General features: G+C 42.3%; 1 protein-coding gene across 2 annotated transcripts in view; it reads right to left on the bottom strand.

The window, feature by feature from the left end:
* Positions 1-2248, bottom strand: part of DYM (dymeclin) — a 265159-nt gene extending 262911 nt beyond the window's left edge. Inside the window, exon 1 of one of the 2 annotated variants that reach the window (XM_023724953.1) lies at positions 1988-2248. The gene's annotated coding sequence lies outside the window, so the exon portion shown is untranslated. The remainder of the gene's footprint in view (positions 1-1987) is intronic. The other variant, XM_004389970.2, reaches the window with a different exon arrangement.
* Positions 2249-21918: the final 19670 nt, after the last annotated feature.

Here is a 21918-nt window from a genome sequence, read left to right as displayed (position 1 = left end):
CATATTTTTTAAACTAAGTCCTTCTATATAATGACGACATTAAGGGCTTACTTGAGGTCCTCTGAGCAGAAACTATTAAGTACTTGACTACTCGCTGAAAGGTTGGCAGTTCAAACCGACCCAGAGGTACCTCAGAAGACAGGCCTGGCAATCTGCTGCCAAAAGATCACAGCTTTGAGAATCCTATGGAGCAGTTCTACTCTGCACACATGGGGTTACCATAAGTCAGAATTGACTCGACGGCAACTAACAACAATATTAATTTTTTTAGGTGTGACAATGGTATTGTGGGCATATTAAAAGAGTGAATCAATCTACAGATATATTTTAAAATAGCTGCAAACGAAATGAGATGCTTATGATTTGCTTTAAAATAATTGGGGTTGGAGACAGGAATGGATAGGGATATAGATGAAATTAAATTGGCCATGAGGCAAATCTAAATCCACAGAAAGCAGGTTAGTAGTGCCAAGGGTTGAGGGGAGAATTGCTGGAGCTGGGTAATGGGTACATGAGGGTACATTATACTATTCTACTTTTCATGTTTGAATTTTTTTATATTTAGAAGGGAACAAAAAAGTCCTTTATCTACCTATACTAATAATGTAACTTCTTAACATATTTAGTTAGTATTTGAATCTCCTTCCTGTAACACTGCCTCACTTAATTCACATGCAACTGATTGTTTCATCAATTACTCTTCTTTACTCCCCAGTTCATCCTGCCCTATTTACTAGCAAGCAACTAACCTCCAAAAGTCTGGTTCTTCATCTGCAGAATGAGTGTACGAATAACTTGCCCAGTCTATCTCTCAAAGCGGCTGAGAGGATTACTGAAGATAAAAACTGCAAAGCAGGACAATCATTCTAAAAATCCATATATTCATAATTTTCATTTTCAGCAGCAACCATTGTCCCGTATAGATTCTCTTCCTTTCCGTCTCCAGTTCCTCTCTCCAGTTATCAACTCATCAGCCCAAACCGCCTGCGTGGGCTCCTCTGTTAAGTTACACTCCTCTCCACTGCCTCCATCCCCCCTGTCTTCAGCTTTTAAACACAATACCTCTCCTCTCTACATAGTCCTCTCTCCAATCTTCTCCCTCACCCCTTCATGGATCCCACTCCATCCGCCCCACAGTCAGTCTATCCTGGGTGACCCATATGTTGGCCCTAATAAAATCAGCCCATCATTTCATCACCTTTTCAGTACTTACATCCTATCAGCTTTACCACCCCATTCCCCTCAAACCCCACTGCCAGTTAAATTCCCACTCCTTTCCCCTTCAGTTACACTTGCTCAAGCAAATTCAAATCCAGAGAAAGCAGATTAGTGGTGCCAGTGGCAGAGGAGAGAATAGGAGTGACTGCTAATGGGTACAGGGTTTCTTTTTGGCGTGGGGAAAATGTTCTGGAATTAGACAGTGGTGATGGTTGCACAACCTTGTGAATATACTAAAAACCACAGATTGTACTTTAATTGTACCTCTGAAGTTTGAATTTTATGGTAGGTGAATTGTATCTCAATAAAAATAGATATTAAAAACAAAAACAAAAAACTATTGCTCACCCTGCTCATAACACGCCCAACTGTAAAATCTGCAACGCCCCATCTCCGGAAGCATCCACTTGCTCTTCGGTATCCCCCCAATTCCCAACACCAGCCTCGGACAAAAGTCCCTCTCACTCTCTGGATTAACACACCCCCTGGACCTCAGGGCTCGAAGAGCTACAGATACCCCGAGAAGAGGAGGGCGGAAGCAGCTCCCCTAGCCTCGAGGCAGGCCCACTCTCGCAGCTCCGGCACAGCCGCACCAGGGTGGCCCCACTGGCAGGGAAGGGACCCTTCTCCCCCGCTCTGGCGGAGTTGCCCCTCACCTCCCGGCGCTAACCAAGAGAGGGGAAGGTGTCCCCTAAAGTGCTCTGACAAGGGGCGGGGAGACTCGCCGGGGCTCAGGGGGCGCACAGCCGGGGGCGGTGCCACAGCCCACCTGTCTCAGCCGGCGGGGAGACCCGCTTCCAGCTCCACGACGGACGAGCGGGTGACAGAGGGGGATCGGGAGAAGCCGCGGTGGCCGCCGCAGCCCGGGATGGCGCACGCCGGCTCAGGCCTCCATGTTTCCACGTCGTCGCTGCAACTCCGGCTCCACCTCCGGGTCCCGGTCGGCTCCGGCTCAGCTCCGGCCCGGGCCGCTTCCAGTGAAAAGGGCCGAAGGCGGGGAAACAGGGAAGCTGCGGAGAACGCTGCTGGGGACCGAACAGCCGGGGGCTTGAGCCGGTGGTCACCTGGGGCGTGGCGCGCACGGACTCCTGGGAAATGTAGTTCTTCAGACGTTACTGGCTTGCCATCCTCCTAGTGCCTCCTGGCAACGGCAAAACCACGTGGCAAAATTGCCCGCCTGCAAAAACTCTTGCCTACCCTTTGCTAGAATCCTCGTTTAATCTGCACCAATTGTTCAGGTGGTTTAACTTTATTACTGCCCTTGTTAATTACAACTGAATACGGATTCTAAGTCAAGCAATTCCTTGTAGGTCTCTGAAAAAACGGAAATAGGAAAAGTAGTTTTTGATGGAGAAGGCCGGCAGGTCTAGACTTGTCTGCAATATTGCCCGAGAAGACAAGCCCCACAAGAAAAAGTATCAACATGGTGTGGTGCTGAACATTTGGAGTTGAAAATCAGGTGAGCTCGGGTTACCAGATTAATCTCTTTGAGCAATTACTTAACCTCTCCCAGCCATTTCCTCATCTAAAATGTACATATGATCATGATGATGATGATACTGCTTTAGAGGAATACTGACAGTATCAGAAATAATAATTAGCAATTCACATTAAGAGCTGTTTATTATGTGCTATGGATTGTTATCATGTTTAGTTCTCCAAATAGCCTTACAAGATAGATATTACTGTTATTTCCATTATATAGTTCAGATGTGACAATGTACTCTGTAAACTGCAAAGTACTATACAGATGTTAGACATTCATTACCAGCATCTAATACCAGTAAATTCACTGCATTTACAGGATTATAACACGAAAAATACTAAAACACAAGGTACCTGGCACAGCGACCCTACAGAACAGAGCAGAACTCTCCCATAGGGCTCCCAAGGAGCAGCTGGTGGATTTGAATTGCCCACCTTTTGGTTAGCAGCCAAGCTTCTAACCACTGCGCCACCAGGGCTCCAGGTACCTGGGAGTCTAGCTAAAAAGAGGAGGTCACTACCATGCAGCCAATATAAACAATGCTATGGGTGCATATTTATTTGAAAATATGTACACGATATATTGAGTGGAAACAGTATGCATAGTATTATTCAATTTTTGTAAATGAATTATATTTATAATACCTACGTATATATATACATATGTATATATGCCCAAGGAAAAAAGTCTAAAAGAATATTAACTTTTAGACTTAAAAGTTAAGACTTTAACAAAAGGATTTAGTTAAGACTCAAAGTTAAGAATTATTAACATTGGGTAGTAAGATCATGCATGATTAATATTAGTTTTTCCATATTTGTTTTCTAATATTTCTGCAATGAATGTGGATTATATGGATAATTTTATTTTTAAAATATAGCAAAGAGAAAGAGTCAGGCATTGATAATTATTTATCAGGCACTTATAATTCTGCCTCATAAATACTCTTGTTGTTTTATTGTTGTTAGGTGCCGTTGAGTTATTCTGACATACTCTGTCTACCCGAAAATGACCTAGCAGCAGTTATGAGCATCTCTTTAGAACTGGCTTTATAGAGCAAGAAGCATCTTATTCCACTTTGCGTGGTGCAATTTAACATCCTCTCCCCTTTGTATTTTTTGGATGACTTGAAATAAAAAAGGGTTTCATCAGTGTTCCTAAATATATATCATTACATTGCAAGGGAAATGTCATAAATTAACATTTTAAATGGTCCAAGATAATTAGTTTTCACAGTACATGAAGCATGAGTTGGAGTAGCAGTCCTTCAAAACTATTGTAAGCGTAATGTACAATGTATTATCCTTGATAACCAAACTTCAATACTTCTGCACAAGTATCATGATAACTTTGACTGACTCAACTACTTCAGTGTCTAATTAGTGCAGAAACTCTAACAGGGAAGCCATGAAAACCCTTCCATTAAATGCACCAGGGTATCTTGGATTGGATCCTGGAACAGAAAAAGGACAAGAGTGGAAAAACTGGTGAGAGCCAAATAAATTCTCGAGTTTTGTTAATGGCATTGTACCAGTGTTATTTTCGTAGTTTTAACAAATGTGCCATGGTTACATAAGATGTTAACATTAGGGGAAGTTGGGTAAAGGGTATATAGGAACTCTGTGCTTTGTAACTCTTCTGTAAATCTAAAATTATTCCATGTAGTATGCAGAATAATGGCCCCCAAAGATATCCACATTCTAATCCCCAGAACTGTGAATATGTTAGGTAACATACAAAAAAAAGCAAGATCATTGCTGTTGAGTAGATTCCAACTCACAGTGACCAGAGCTGCTCCATAGGGTTTCCAAGCAGCAGCTGGTAGATTCAAACTGACAATCTTTTGGTTAACAGGTAAGCTCTTAACCACTGCGCCATCAGGACTCCATCAGGTAACATGGCAAAGGGGAATTAAGGTTGCAGATGACATTAAGGTTACTAGTCAGCTGATCTTAAAATAGGGAGATTTTAAGATTTATCAGGGTGGATACAATGTAGTCACAAGGGTCCTTAAAAGTAGAACAAGGAGGCAAAAGAAGAGAGTCAAAAAGAGTTGTGACACAGTGATACGATGTGAGGACTCAAATCAGGCATTTCAGGCTTTGAAGGTGGCATGAGCCAAGGAATGTGGGCAGCCTCTGTTGTTGTTAGGTGCCATCAGGTCAGTTCCAACTCATAGCGACCCTATGTACAAAAGAATGAAACTCTGCTCGGTCCTGCACCGTCCTAACAATCATTGTTATGCTTAAGCCCATTGTTGCAACCACTGTGTCAGTCCTTCATTGAGGGTCTTCCTCTTTTTCACTGACCCTCTACTTTACCAAGCATGATGTCTTTCTCCAGGGACTGGTACCTCCTGATGATATGTCCAAAGTATGTGAGACGAAGTCTTGTCATCCTCACTTCCATGGAGCATTCTGGCTGTACTTCTTCCAAGACAGATTTGTTCATTCTTCTGGCAGTCCATGGTATATTCAATATTCTTCACCAACACCATAATTCAAAGGCATCAACTCTTCTTCAGTCTTCCTTATTCATTGTCCAGCTTTCACATGCATATGAGGCAATTGAAAACACCCTGGCTTGGGTCAGGCGCACCTTAGTCCTCAAGGTAACATTTTTGCTTTTTAACACTTTAAAGACAGTTGTATTTCAGGATAGATCTTGAAATGTTCTGTTTGACAGTGAATGCAACAACGTTGCTCTTCAATTTGTCATTTCCAGCATAGTAGACCATATGATTGTCTGATTCAAAATGGCCAATACCAGGCCATTTCAGCTCACTAATGCCTAGGATATCCATCTTCAAGTGTTCAACTTCATTTTTTAAAAACTTCCAATTTTCCTTGATTCATATCTCATACATTCCATGTTTCTATTATTAATGGATGTTTGTAGCTGTTTCTTCTCATTTTGAGTCATGCCACATAAGCAAATGAAGGTCCTGAAAGCTTTATTCCATCCACATCATTAAGGTCCACTTTACTTTGAGGAGGCAGCTCTTCCCTAGTCTATTTTAAGTGCCTTCCAACCTGAGGATCGCTATGAGTCAGAATTGACTCAACAGAAACAGTTTGTTTGTTTGTTTTTTCCAACCTGAGGGGCTCATCTTCTAGCACTGTATTAGCCAATGTTCCATTGCTATCCATAAGGTTTTCACTGGCCAGTTTTTTTTTTTAGAATCACGAGGTCCTTCTTCCCAGTCTGTCTTAGTCTGGAAGCTCCACTGAAACCTGTCCACCCTGCTAGTATCTGAATTACTGGTAGCATAGCTTTCAGCATCACAGCAACACACAAGCCACCACAGTACGACAAACTGACAGATGAGTGGTGGCAGGCAGCCTCTAGAAGCTAGAAAATGCAAAGAAAAACATTCTCCCTTACAGGCTATAAAAACCCTGGTGGCATAGTGGTTAAGAGATATGGCTCCTAACAAAAAAGTCAGCAGTTCAATCTACCAGGCACTCCTTGGAAACCCTATGGGCCAGTTCTACTCACTATGAGTTGAATCGATTCGATGGCAATGGGTTTTTACCCTCTAGAGGCTACAAAAGGGAATGCAGCCCTGCCCATACTTTGATTGTAGCCCAGTAAGAATGTGTCAGATTTCTGACTACAGAATTGTAAGATAACAATTTGTATTGGTTTAAGCCACTAAATTTGTGGTAATTTGTTACAGCTGCAATATAAAGCTAATACATTCAAAACTTTTTTTAATTTAAAAAAAAAAACTTCCAAGTAGCTGCCTGTCTTCCCAACACATTTCTAAACTGCGACTGTACAATTATTCATGCTGCTTAAAAAGCAATTGTAGAACAGAAAATGCACCAAAAAATTATGCTTCGCTTTTGAAGGCATGTAATTTTTATTTTTTGCAGCAGCAGATTTACAACCTTCCCAACTTGTTTTGGTTAGACTATTATAAAATTAAGTTTGCATTCTTCAGCTGTACTACAGAAATGTGTTGAGCTGCATAGGAAAGCCAGGGAAGCAGTGAAATATCAACTGAGACATTGGGGATGTTATGATGTGTGAATTGCAGGACTGCAAAGCCTCTTCATCCTCCTCACTACTCAGATCCTTTCCAGAGACATGCTCTCAGTCTTCAAAACAAGGACTAGTACTGCTGATTGAGGAGTCCCTGGGTGGCACAACAGTTAAGCACTTGACTGCTAATCAAAAGGTTGGTGGTTTGAACCCACCCAGTGGTTCCACAGGAGAAAGACCTGGCAATCTGCATCCATAAATATTACAGTCTAGAAAACTCCATGGGAGCAGTTCTACTCTGTCACGTGGGGTCACTATGAGTCAAAAATTGGCTCAACGGCTCCGAACAACAACTACTGATTGAGGATGTCCATTTGGCTCATTTGTTCATTCCTTCAATGAATACTTCCTGAACAACTCTGTGTGCACTGTGCTCCAGACCTGACCCTGACCTCAGGAAGCTTGCAGTCCAATGGAGGAGACAGGCATTACACAAACTGAGAATCAGGTTAGATTGCCATGAAGAAAAAGAACAGCCAGCACAGCCTTGCATCCAGCCCCAAGGGAACTTTTTTTTTTAGAAATAATTTAGAATTAGAATTAACCACCTGGGACTAGCAGGACCCAAATCTTCATCACATAAATTACATCTATAAAACTGAAGTTTCCTTTAGTATTAAGAAATCAAACAGAACTGACCTAAACCAACAAGAGTTATTCCAGAGTTGCTAAATGACACCATGTCCCTTCAGGACTGGATGGTTCCCAGGCTATTAAAACCAGTTGCCCTCAAGTCATTCCAACTGATAGTGACCCCATGTGTTGCCGAGTAGAACTTCACTCCATAAGGTTTTTAAGGCTGTGACCTTTCAGAAGCAGATCTCTAGGCTTTTTTTCCTCAAGGTGCCTCTAGGTGGGTTCAAACCACCAGCCTTTGGCTAGCAGCTGAACATGTTAATCATTTGCATCATCCAGGGACTCCTTTTGTGTGTGTGTGTATGTGTATAGTGCCAGAAATTCAAGCTGGATTCAGAAGAGGACATGGAACCAGGAATATCATTACTGATGTCAGATGGATCTTGGCTGAAAGCAGAGAATACCAGAAAGATGTATACCTGTGTTTATTGACTATGCAAAGGCATTCAACTCTGTGGATCATACAGAATTATGGATAACATTGCAGAGAATGGGAATTCCAAAACACTTAATTGTGCTCATGAGGAACCCGTACATAGATCAAGAGGCAGTCCTTCAAACAGAATAAAGGGATACTGCGTGGTTTAAAGTCAGGAAATGTGTGCATCAGGGTTGTATACTTTCACCATACTTATTCAATCTGTATGCTGAGCAAAAAATCTGAGAAGCTGGATTATATGAAGAAGAATGGGGCATCAGGATTGGAGGAAGACTCATTAACAACCTGCATTATGCAGATGACACAACCTTGCTTGCTAGAAGTAAAGAGAACTTGAAGCACTTACTGATGAAAATCAAAGACTGCAGCTTCAGTATGGATTAAAACCATTAGTATGGATTATACTTCAACATAAAGAAAGCAAAAATCCTCACAACTGGACCAATAAGAAACACCAAGATAAAAGGAGAAAATATTGAAGTCGTCAAGGATTTCGTTCTACTTGAATCCACAATCAACACCCATGGAAGCAGCAGTCAAGAAATCAAAAGACGCATTGCATTGGGCAAATCTGCTGCAAAAGACCTCTTTAAAGTGTTGAAAAGCAAAGATGTCACCTTGAAAACTAAGATGCGCCTGACCCAAGGCATGGTGTTTTCAATTGCCTCATATGCATGGGAAACCTGGACAATGCATAAGGAAGACTGAAGAATTGACACCTTTGAATTGTGGTGTTGGCAAAGAATATTGAATATATCATGGACTGCCAAAAGAATGAACAATTCTGTCTTGGAAGAAGTACAACCAGAATGCTCCTTAGAAGCAAGGATGGTGAGACTACATCTCATATACTTTGGACATGTTATCAGGAAGGATCAGTCTTGAACCATCATGCTTGGTAAAGTAGAGGGTCCGAGAAAAAGAGAAAGACCGTCAATAAGATGAATTGACACAGTGGCTGCAACAATGGGCTCAGGCATAACCATGATTGTGAAGATGGTGCAGGACTGGGCAGTGTTTCATTCTGTTGTGCATAGGGTTGTTATGAGTTGGAACTGACTCGATGGCACCTAACAACAACATATATATATACACATATATATATAAATAAAGGACTCATAGCAACTAATAGCAACCCTATAGGACAGAGTAGAACTGCCCCATAGGGTTTCCAAGGAGCGCCTGGTGTGTTTGAACTGCCGACCTTTTGGTTAGCAGCCGAACTCTTAACCACTATGCCACTGGTTTTCGTTTTTTTTTTTTTTTTTAATTATATATTGTGGTGTGATGGATCACTTTTGTGTAGCCTTTCTTGCCATGGTCTTGTAACTCCCACACAAGTGTTTGGGTGGAACTGTGTAATTGTGGCCCACCAGGGGGATTGGTCAGTTTTGCCATCCCACTGGGCTTGAAATGAGCCATCCCAGAGGCCAGAAGAAGATGATCCCAGCACCATCAAGAGAGAAGAGCCAAGAGCACAGTGTGTCCTTTGGACCCGGGATCCCTGCACTGAGAAGCTCCTGGAACCAGGAGACAGAGAGAGAGAGAGAGCTGTAACACTGAAGACAGGTGAGAAGCAGTGGCAGAGAAATGGCGGCAAGAGATGGTGCAGTGGGCTTCCCAGACCAAGGAGCAAGAAAGCTGAGTGCCTTTGGGCAGGAGGCTTGCTGGCAGAGTAGGGTGCCTCCAGGCACTTGGTGGAGCTACGTTTGCCGACCCATGGAGCTGGAGCTGAGTGGTTCCCGGCCGAGGGTTGCTGGCAGAGTGGGGTGCCTCTGGGCGCTTATTGGGACAGCTAAAAGAGCTTTGTAACACTTTCACAAGCTGGGCAGAGGCCAAGAACCAGAAAGAGGTGTGCCTGTGAGCATGGCTGAGAAGAGGCTGTCCTGATGGAACAACTGTATCCTGAGCATTCCTGAACCTGAATTGTAACCTAATAAGCCCCATAATCATGAGCTTTGTCTGTGAGTTCTGTTTGGCCATTGCCACGAATTATCGAACCCAGCAGAGAAGTACAGAGTGCCAGTGGGAGGGGCAGTCGGTTTCAGAATTGGTAAAGGTGGCAGAGATAGGAGACATGTCTGACCTCTGCCTCATAGGAATCAGCCTTGGGCTGTTGATCTTGATTCTCCTTCCCCCTTGTGAAGTTAGAGGAGGTCAGATGCTGCCTCCATGCTGTTTTTACACACACACACACACACACACACACACACGCACACACTATATATGTAATATGTCAAAATGTATATGTAATTTGACCCAATTCTCACAACTCAGTATTATTGTCACCATTTCACACATGAGAAAACGTGATACAAAACAGTTTTGTATTCTAGCTCAATTGGCATAACATAGTTTATAAAGAAAATGTTCTACATTCTATTTTGGTGAGTAGCATCTGGGGTCTTAAAAGATTGTGAGCAGCCATCTAAGATGTTCCACTGGTCTCACACCGTCAAGAGCAAGAAAGAATGAAGAAAACTAAAGACACAAGGGAAACGTTAGTCCAAACGACTAATGGACCACAACTACCATGGCCTCCACCAGACTGAGTCCCGTACAACTAGATGGTGCCTGGCTACCACCACTGACTGCTCTGACAGGGATCACAATAGAGGGTCCTGGACAGAGCTGGAGAAAAATGTAGAACAAAATTCTAACTCACAAAAAAGACTAGACTTATTGGCCTAACAGAGACTGGAGAAACCCCAAGAGTATGGCCCCCAGACACTCTTATAGCTCAGTAATGAAGTCACTCCTGAGGTTCACCCTTCAGCCAAAAAATAGACAGGCCCATAAAACAAAATGAGACTGAAGGGGCACACCAGCCCAGGGGCAAGGACTAGAAGGCAGGAGGGGACAGGAAAGCTGGTAATAGGGAACCCAAGGTCAAGAAGGGAGAGTGTTGACATGTCGTAGGGTTGGTAACCAATGTCACAAAACAATATGTGTACTAAGTATTTAATGAGAAGCTAGTTTGTTCTGTAAACCTTCATCTAAAGTACAATAATAATAAAGTTCTGTGTTTTTTTTTAAGTCTGTGAAGGTTACACAACTAGGTTACTCAGACTCCAGGTCTACCTCCAAGAGTTCACCTTCTAATATAAACAACATATAATAACAAAGTTCAAGGAGAATGAATTTTTATGGCTGTTTTATGGTGATTTAATTGTGAAATTGAATTTTTTATGGTAGAAGAGCGGTATCAGTGAAAAAAAGGCTATAGATTAAAATGAAATTTTAAGACTCTGGGGTAAAAAAAATTCTCCCCAGTGTCTCTGGAATTCTGGAAATCCGAGTTGGAAGGCCAAGCATTATGCCTTGAGGTCAAATCTATAGACTGGTGAAAAGTAAAGAGAACCATGCATCAGAATTTCATTTCTCTTTATGGCTAAATAATATTCCAGTGCCTGTATATACCACATTTTGTTTATCCATTTACCTGTGGATAGGCACTTAGGTTGTTTCCACCTTTTGGCTACTGTGAACAATGCTGCAATGAACGTTGATGTACAAGTAATTACATCATTTTTTGTGATATCAAAAGATGGGGTCTCCACCTGCTCCACCTCCACTGTGCAGCCATCAAGGACACGAGTCATGTGCAGCCCATCAAGCTGACCAGGAGCACCAAGGACCAGTTTGAAGGGACAGTGCACAGAGGTGCCTCTGCAGTTCATGGAGAACAGCTCCATCACTGGCAATGTGAAAACCCCTGTGTGTGAGGGCCACGTGCCCAGCATATTGGAGTCAGAATGAAAGGCTCAGAGACTGCAGTGAGGTGGCTGCTGGGTCCTGGATGTCTGGTCAACCACTTGGCCCATGGGGATGATGTGCGACTCTTCAAGTGTTTATATTGTATATGTAAAAAAAAAAAAAAAAAAAAAAGTGAAACAACCTAATATTCACTGAAAATCGATACTTTTTTTCTTTTTAAGATATACTTTTTTTTTTTTAAGTAAAAAGAAAGTTTTATTTGGCATATATTCAAAAGGACAAAAGTGGGAAGCAGACAAGCATGCTGCCAGAGCTAGAATATCTGCCCAAATCCCAAGAATATCACAGAATAGGCAAGAATGGGAAAATGGACAAGCATGCTGCCACAGCCATGTCTGCCCAAGTCCAAAGAATATTACAGAATAGGCAAGAATGGGAAAACGGACAAGCATGCTGCCACAGCCATGTCTGCCCGAGTCCAAAGAATAGTTACAGAGCCATCAGTATATATCAACATCACAAAATGGGTAGAATCATTGAAAGCATCACTTTTAAGATACACTTTTAATCCGGGGGAAAAAAAAGACAACCTAACATTGCATGTTGTAAGTCTGTCTGAAAAAAGGGAACATAAAATACATACATATATTTGTATCTGCTTGTGCATGCAGAGAACATCTCTGGAAGTGTAAAGAAGAAACTGATATACTTGATCGCCTCCTAGGAAGGGAACTAACTGGTGCCTGGGAACAAGAGTAGGAGGAAGAAAGCTTTCTTTAAGTGTACTTTTGTTCTTTGTGAATTTTGTACCCAGTGAACACATTATTCACTCAAATGATAAGCATAATTTAAAAAATTTTTTAGTTTCAGACTGAAAAGTGAAGAAAATGGATAGAATGTGGTCCAAATTAAAAAGATCCCAAAGGGTATTAGGTGCCTATAAACTCAGTAAGTAGGGCAGGCAGCTAAAAGAGCTTGCTTGTATTCCAGAAAGTTCAGTTCAGATGCTCTGGAGTAAAAGGGAAAGAAGGGGGATTATCTATTTGTTTGTTAGTTTGTTTATGCTCTTCTTCCTAAAAGTATTTAAGATAACTTGCAAATAAATATATGTGTACTACACAAAATTGCAACATTAAAAGCAGGAGGAAAAGAAGGATGAAGACATAAAGTGGAGTTAAATAAGTAGGCCATGCCTTCTTCAAAACCTCCTCAGCTGGCTGTGGGGACCATGGTCTTGGGGAACATCCAGCTCAATTGGCATAAGAGTTGATAAAGAAAATGTTCTACATTCTACCTTGGTGAGTAGTGTCTAGGTTCTTAAAAGCCTGTGAGCAGCCATCTAAGATACTCTACTGGTCTCCCCGCTTTGGGAGCAAGGGAGAATGAAGAAAACTAAAGACACAAGGGAAACATTAGTCCAAAGGACTAATGGACCACAACTACCACAGCCTCCACCAGACTGAGTCTAGCACAAGTAGGTGGTGCCCAGCTACCACCACTGACTGCTCTGACAGGGATCACAACAGGGTCCCAGATAGAGATGGAGAAAAATGTAGAACAAAATTCTAACTCACAAAAAAGACCAGACTTACTGGCCTGACAGAGACTGGAGAAACGCTGAGAATATGGCCCCTGGACACCCTTTTAGATCAGTAACAAAGCCACTCCTGAGGTTCACCCTTCAGCCAAAGATTAGACAGCCCCATAAAACAAAACAAGATTAATGGGGTGCAAATAGTCCAGGGACAAGGACTGGAAGGCAGGAGGGGACAGGAAAGCTGGTGGTAATAGGGAACCCAAGGTCGAGAAGGGACAGTGTTGACATGTCATGGGGTCATTAACCATTGTCATAAAACAATATGTATACTATTTAATGAGAAACTAATTGCTCTATAAACGTTCATCTAAAGAACAATTTAAAAAAAAAACCCTCTTCAGCTGAGCTTTTTGTAACTACTGGTTCGCAAGGTCTGGGGTGTAAGTTTTCTGTGTTCCAAGTTGAATACAGACCTCATGTGTCTACAGAGCTGGAGTGGGGCCGACTTCCCTTATGGAAGCTGAGGGGCGCAAAAAAGATCCACGCCTAAGGATACTCCACAAGTAAGACCAAGACTGTCCCCAGAAAATTGTTTCCAGCCTGTTCCAACTTCCCTGAGAAAGGAGAGCACAGACTGTGGAGTCAGACACACCTGGGTTTGAATTCTGGTTCCATAACTCATGAGCCAAATCATCTTGGAAAAGCGACTTAACCTCTCAAGGCTCAGTTTTCTGCTAAATAAAATGGACACAGCAATATCCCACTCATAAAGTTGCTGAGAGAATTAACTTAGATAATGTGTGCAGCATGCCTTTTCAATAAATGTAGTTCACTTTCATAGTCCAGATGGTAATCAAATTACATGTCATAGTTGCCAGCTCCTGGGACCTCCTCCTAAGAGGGAAGTAGACTAACTAGAACCTGTCCTTGTAGCACAACCGATGGTGAAAGGTCTGGAAATCATATCAGATGTGGAATGGCTGAGGGAACCGGGTAAGAACAACTAGACTTGGAGAAGACATGAGATAAATGTAACAACTGCTTTCAGGGGGCATGACAGGACTTATTTGTGTTGTGTCAATGAACTAGGATCAAAGGTTCAAAGCTACAGGGTGCAGGTTTCAGCTCAATATAAGAACTTTTTGACAACTGGAGCTACCAGTTGTGAAATGGTCTGCCCTGGAAGAGAAATGAGGTGCTGATCACTCATGTATTTAAGCAGTGGCTGGTGGAATAGGTAGTCAAACAACGTTACAACTGGGAAGGGACGTTAGAGATTAGGAATATTGAGATGAAGAACCGAGTAAAGGGATGTGAGAGGATTCCGACAAGGACACACAGCAAGTAGGTTGTATAAATTACTGAGCAGGCTCCTGAACCAGCGACATTTAAGGTCTCATCTGATTCTATGATAAATTCTTTGCCAATGCCAGCTGTTAGCAGTCAGAGGAAGATACTGCTGCAGATAGAGACAAATGCTCAAAAGGCAGTGACTCAGGTGTTTGGTTGTGTGGGTGTTGCCTGCCTGCCAGGGTGAGAAGCTACACACTAGCTTCTCCAATCCCTCCCGCCTGCAGGAGAGGCCAGGTGTACAGCTACAGAGCCCTGAGGCAAAGCCTGGGGACATAGCTGCTGGGACAGTCAGACCACCGCAGTTCCTGACAGCTTTCCCCAAGAGAGAGCTGTCCACCGCATGCTGCTGGGGAAACACTGTGCAGTTGTCGCTGTCTCCTTCCTGGTAGGGACAAATTAGGTAGAGTCACAAACTAATAATAGTTCATAATGTATTGAAGACACTTACCGGTGCCAGGCACTGTTTTAAAAGTTGTAGGTGTACTAACTCACTTCATGGTCATTATGAATAGGTACTTATTTAAGTATCATCTCTGTTTTACCGACCCAAGAAGCTAAATAAACTTCCCAGTTGACAAAGCCAGCAAGTGGCTATTCGAACCCAGGTAGTCTGGTTGCAGAACCCACACTCTTACTCAGTAGAAATGGCTGACTCTGAACTCTTTTTGCCCATACCACAAGTGCCATGATTTCCTCACTTATTTTGTCTTTCCAGCTAAGATGGGCTGTAATAGCTGACTGTTGCTGTTGTTGTTAGGTGCTATTGAGGTGATTCTGACTTACAGTGACCCCATGTGACAAAGTAGAACTGCCCCATAGAGTTTTCTAGGCTGTAATCTTTACAGGAGCAGATCACCAGGTCTTTTCTCCCATGGAGATACTGGGTATGTTTGATTCGTCAACCTTAACCGTTGTGCCACCAGGGTTCCTTATACCTGATTGTAATACCTGGGTATTAACAAATAACCTAGAGAAGACTGAAGAAATATCACTGACCTCAGAGGGCACGTGCAGACTTATTTTGTGTTGTGCTGATAAACCAAATTAGGTAAAAATTGTTGTCACACACACCAGATCATGTCTTATAGAAGGACGTAATTATATACTGAGACTACTGGCCTCATTAGGCAGTGTGACTCTCCAGAAGGCAGAGGCATGAGCCTGAAGACTTATGACCAAGTCTGTGCTAGCCTACCATTTTTCAGAGACTGGGGGTGGGATGCCTAGAGAAAAGAGCACAGAAAAGCAGTGACCCAAAGCCCCAAACCCTTCACTGGGTCACCAGGTGTTGAGTGGTGATTTAGTCATTTGACAAGATGATTGAAACTACCCTTTCAAGTGCTACTAAAATTTTCACTGGAAAGATTCAAGTAATTTGTTGATTGGGTCCCTAGGTGGCGCAAACGGTCAAACACTTGACTACTAACTGAAAGGACGGTGGTGGGCCTGGCCATCTGTTTCCGAGAGATCACAGCCACCAAAACCCTATGTAGTAGTTCTACTCTGCACACATGGGGGCACCATGAGTCTGAATCAACTCAATGGCAACTAAGAACAACAACAATTTGCTGATTTAGCATTTGGCCATTTCTAGTTGTGCTGTATTTTTTCTATTCAGTTCGAAAACATTTAGCCAATGTATCCTCCAAGGCACTGTGGGAGGTGGTGACATAAAGACAGTTGCTGTCTACAAGGTGCTCATGATTCTGTGAAAGACAAAGCAGGGACCCAGCTACCTGTATGCAAGGAGCATGCAGAGCACAGGGGCAAGGGGCACTCTGAAGGGGATAAAGGGAAGGCTTCCTAGAGAATGTAGTATTTAATTGGGTTCTGTTGCCTCTTCCAGGTGGTAATGAACCCTGAATAGCACATAGCCCTCCTTTGTTAAAGACTATCAGAACATACAACTTGTTCAAAAAGAAGAGCCAAATGAGAGAGTCACAAAGGACAGAAGCTTTTCCTTTGACTCAACCATCAGAATTAAAAGAGCATGGGGAGGGGAGGGGGAACGGAGAGCTTTGTACTTTTTACAGTAGCCGTACACTTCTGAATTGTAAGTTTTTTGAAAGAACATCATTCATTATTCATTCAATAAATATATATTGAGTATGTATTCTGAGCCATGCACTGTTGTAAGTGCTGGGGATTCAGCACATACTAGTCTTCTAATAAAAAAAAATAACAAAATATAAACACTGAAAAAAGATAACAGATGACTAGGCTTTAAAACAGATAGTTCGTGTGTTAATGATTGTCACTGATATTGATTTCTTTCAAATTGTTTAAAGTCTATTTTGAAAGTGAACAATAAAAAAAAAAAAAAAAAGGAAGGCACCATGAAAAAATCTAGGATAGGAGATCAGGAGTAATTTGTATATTATCTGTATTTTTAAAATTTTCAATTAAGAAGATATTAATGTATTATGTGTGGAATGAAATTCAAAAATTAGGAAAAATGCATTGGTAAGTGAAGAGTTTAGGAGAGCTGATCCGTGTTGCTGCTGTTTATTTTTTGTGACACACAAAGTAAAAGAACTATATAACGAACATAAGCAATTTAAAGAATAATGCTGTTAAATTCACCAGCTAATTAAGAAACAGAAGAGTAACAATATCCCAGAAGCCTCCTATATGCTCTTCCTTGCGTGCATCTCTCTCCCCACAGAGGTAACCACCATCCTGACTCCTCTGCTGATACTTTAGATTTTTAAAAAATTGTTTTATCACCCCGTAACGTATCCTTTAGTTTTACTTGGTTTTTTGAACTTTATCTTGAAATCATTCTTATTCTGTAACTTCCTTTTTTTCTATCAAAATTCTTTTTGAGATTTACCTAGATGGAGAGATGCATCTGGAGGTCACTTTTTAAATGAATTTCCTTTTTTTAAAATTGATTTACAGAATGTATACAAATGTTAAGGGTGTATCTAAATTTTCACCTAAGTGTACATCTGTGTAACCACCACTCACATCAAGATACAGAACATTTTCAGCACCTAAGAAAGTGGACTTGTTCTCCATCTGCTGTGCAATGAATTACTTAATATGGCCCTTCTAGCCACACATGGTCTTGTGACTCCCCCAAAATGACTGTGTGGGAATATGCAAATAAGGTGTTTGTGGGCCATCAAGGGGATTGGACAGCCTGCTAATAATGGAAATAAGGTGCATGAAACCCCTGCAGGGGTGGGACCATGCAAATAAGGTTTATGGAACTCTAAAGAGGAGATTGGTCAGTTTTGCTATCCCACTAGGCTTAAAAAGAGCTCATCACAGAGGTGAAGAGGGGGGACCTCACTACCATCAAGAAAGAAGATCCGGGAGTGGAGTGAATCCTTTGTACCTGGATCCCTGTGCTGAGAACCTCCTAGACCCAGGAGATAGATCTGTAAAAACCAGAGATGGCGAGAAGTGGCAGCAAGCACTGCAAAATCTAGCAGCAGAGCAATGGCAACAGCAGAACCAGGAGACTGACATGAGAAGGCACAGTAGGCTTCTGGCTCACCAAGTGTTATGGATTGAATTGTGTCCCCCCAAAAAATGTGTGTCAACTTGGCTAGTCCACGATTCCCAGTACTGTCACCTGATGTGATTTTCCTATGTGTTGTAAATCCTACCTCTATGATGTTAATGAGGTGGGATTAGAGGCAGTTATATTAATGAGGCAGGACTCAATCTACAAGATTAGGTTATGTCTTAAGTCAATCTCTTTTGAGATATTGAATATATTGAGATATAAAAGAGAGAAGCAAGGGCAGAGACATGGGGACCTCATACCAACAAGAAACAAAAAAGCCAGGAGAAGAGCGCATCCTTTGGACCTGGGGTCCCTGCGCTGAAAAGCTCCTCGACAGGGGAAGATTGATGAAAAGGACCTTCCCCCAGAGCCAACAGAGACAGAAAGACTTCCCCTGGAGCTGGCACCCTGAATTTGGACTTCTAGCCTCCTAGACTGTGAGAGAATAAATTTTTGTTAAAGCCATCCACTTATAGCAGTACTAGATAACCAAGACGCTGAGGGAGGCAGCTACCATGGGTGTGCTGATCCAGAGAGCTGAGAGCCTTCAGGCAGGAAGCTTGCTGGCAGAGTGGGGTGCCTCCGGGCACTTATCAGTGGAGTTAAAGGGCTTTGTAACACTTGCCCAAGCAGGGCAGAGGCCAGGCTGAGGGCCAAGAGAGGCCTGTCCTGAAGGGGCCAATAGGAGTGCTGAGAAAGCTGTCCTGCACTGAAAAAGGGAGACTTTGCCTACATGCTTCCTGATCCTGATCCTGAGCTATAACCTGTTACTTCCCTAATAAACCCCGTAACTGTGAATATGGTCTATGAGTTCTGTGTGGCTATTGCAACGAATTGTTGAACCCAGCAGAGAAGTAGAGAGTGCCGGAGGAGGGACAGCTGGTGTCAGAATTGGTGACCTCTACTTCATAGGAATCAGCTTTGGGCTGATGCCGATGATCTTGATTCTCTCTCCTCCCCCTTGTAGAGTTAGGGAAGGTCAGATGCCCCCACCATGCCATTTCTACACCATCCCAATCAATATTCCCCAAACATAACCACTATGCATATCTCAAGCAACACAGATTATTTTTTAGCTCATTTTTCACCATTGCATTGTATTCTGGTATATGCAAATTTTGTGAATTTGAACATAAAGTGATTGCTGATTAGCTCTTGTATCACTGGATCATGAGTTAAGCAAACTTGCCCCCATCATTTCATTGACTCAAAATGATTGATCCCATAGTTTACACAATGGAATTTTTTTAACCCCACTTAAAGTATTTTAACGGGGTTTTATTACAGCAATTCCTAACCTAGATAGACTTTTGGGTTTTTGTTTTGTTCTGTTTTGGCTGTTACATAAACAATGCTTCTAAGAACATTCCTGTACATCTCTTAGTACATAGGTACATGGTTTTCTCTGGGATCTACACTCTGCGAATGGAATGACTAGATCATAGGGTATGTGCACTTTCAACTTCACCAGGCAATGCCAAACTTTTCCAAAGTAGTTGTACCGATTTACACTTCCACCGACAGTATATAGAAACACCCCTCTGCTCTTCATCCTTGAAACACTTGATCTTTAATTTTAACCATGCTGGTGATTTCTCATTGTGGTTTAATTTGCATCTCCCCAATGAAACGTGTTTTCATGTGTTTATAGAACATTTACTCTTTCCTCTTCTGTGAAATACACTATTTCTTTAACTGCCTTGCTCACCCCCATCTGAAATGCTTTCTAGCCATCCAATTTGGGGTCAGACTATGCTGAGTAGCTCTTTAAATTTCAAGATTATGAACTCTTTAGAGGTTAAAATCAGTGAAGCTTGGGAGCACTGATGGGTGAGGAATAAGGGATTCAGACCCAGGGGTGGAGTCCCTAGTAATTGAAGGACTATAATGATTAGTCAGGCAAGAGGACAACGATGATGGGCAGAATTCTCTGACAGTCTCCTTAGATACCTGATCCATGGTGCACACACCTTTCTCCCAGTTATTCAATGAAACACTAATCTAGGTGCTCCTGTGAAAGGATTTTGCCAATGTGAGGTCCCAAATCAGCTGAGTTTAAAATTGGGAGATTACTTGGGTGGGGGTGACTTAATCACATGAGCCCTGTAAAAGCTGAGAATTTTCTCTGGCTGGTCCCAAAAGATTGGAAGTCAGAGAGATGTGCTCTGGCTGGCCTGGAAGAAAGCATCCATGTTGGGAGCTGCATATGGGGCCACATGCCAAGAAACTGCAAGCAGCATCCAAGAGCTGAGAGTGGTCCCCAGCCAAGTCGAAGGAAAACAGGAACCTCAGTCCTGTAACTGCTGACAATCACTGAGCTGAATACTGCTGACAATCAGTAAGCTTGGAAGACAACTCTCAGAGGAGAACCATAGACCAAACATCTTGATTTCAGCCCAGTGAATCCTAAGCAGAGAACTCTGTCAGGCTGTACCAGGACATCTGACATATAGAAATTGAGTCTGTGTTGTTTCAAGCCATTAAATTTGTGGTAATCTGTTACACAGCAATAGAAAAGTAATACACCAAGGAAGTATGAAGCGTCATCTGCTGAATTATCAAGTTGGGAGCAGGACTTCTGTGTGCAGTTGTGTGAGTAGGCAATTGATAACTCTTGCTGTTACATACTGTCGAGTCAGTTCCAACTGATAGCAACCGTATGTTCTGCCCAGTCCTGTGCCATCCTCACAATCGTTGCTGTTTGAGCCCATTGTTGCAGCCACTGTGTCAATCCATCTAGGGGCACCATTTACATTGTTGTCTATGTGAATGGTGCCTTCTGGAATTGGGCAGTGCATACTTAGTACAACTCTGCACAGCAGCCCTGCAGGAAAACTTTTTTGCCTTGTTCGAGCACCTGCACTCCCTCTCTTAACCTCTTTTGCCCTCAGTAATGAGAGGATTGGGCTGGATGTGCCCTAAGGTCCATGGCAGCTCAACGTTTAGAGTATCTAGCATATTTTGTAATCACTACCATACGTTGGCCCTTCATAGTTCATCTATAGTTGTTATCTTCTCAATTTCAACCTCTCCTTTCACTTGAAGGAGCCCTGGTGGAGCAGTGGTTAAGAGCTCGGCTACCAACCAAAAGGTCGGCAGTTTGAATCCACACCAGCTGTTCCTTGGAAATCCTATGGGGCAGTTCTACTCTGTCCTATAGGGTCGCTATGAGTTGAAATCAACTCAAAGGCAACGGGTTTGGTCTTCCCTTGAAAAACGTGAAATTCCTTTACACCTTCAATTTAAACTTACTCTCATTGAACTCCTGCCCAAATGCCTTCTACTCTTGATCCTAAAATCCTCCATGCTGTCAATCCGTAAGAACAATTTTGCCCCATCTCTGCTTCTTCCTTAAGGAGCTGTCACCACGTCAATGAATATGGCTTTGAGGATAGAAACTCCATCAAAGCCAGTAGCTTCCTGGGGAGGAAACCATGAGGAACTTTTCTTCATCTTCCCTTCTTCTCCCTTCTTCTACTTTGTTATAGATTTTACTGCCAAGCTCAGCCTGTGATTTTGAGTACACCCAGGACATTTAGCTTTAGAGGGTTCAGGAGGCTTAAGATTAGTGAAGTTAAAAGTTCTCTCCAATCCAATCTGTCTAATAAATCAGCACGTCAGTGGGTGGTCATTTTGAGGAAGTGCTGAGTCATCTGTTTCCTGGGAAGGCATCTCCGTGATGAAAAAGAAAATGTGACAAACCCCAAAAGTCTTTCAGGCAAGCCTTGAATAACTGCCTGAGAAAATGAGCCTGTCTCACAAAAAGAGAGCTGAAATGCACTTACTTAAAATTCACTAAGGCAAAAAAAAGTTATTGAAAATGAGGCAAATTAAAAAGTCATGTTGAAAGGTCAGCAAAATAAAAACTTTAACATAAGTTCACAAACACCAGTTAGTCCGAACTCACCCTCTCCATTTTTGCCCAATTATTCCCAATAAAGTATAACTAACAATTTAGGTATTAATAG

This window comes from Trichechus manatus, unplaced genomic scaffold (assembly GCF_000243295.1).
Source record: "Trichechus manatus latirostris isolate Lorelei unplaced genomic scaffold, TriManLat1.0 scaffold00272, whole genome shotgun sequence".
Taxonomy (NCBI): domain Eukaryota; kingdom Metazoa; phylum Chordata; class Mammalia; order Sirenia; family Trichechidae; genus Trichechus; species Trichechus manatus.
Note: the sequence above shows the minus strand (reverse complement) of the source record. Positions and strands in the feature narration are given on the sequence as shown.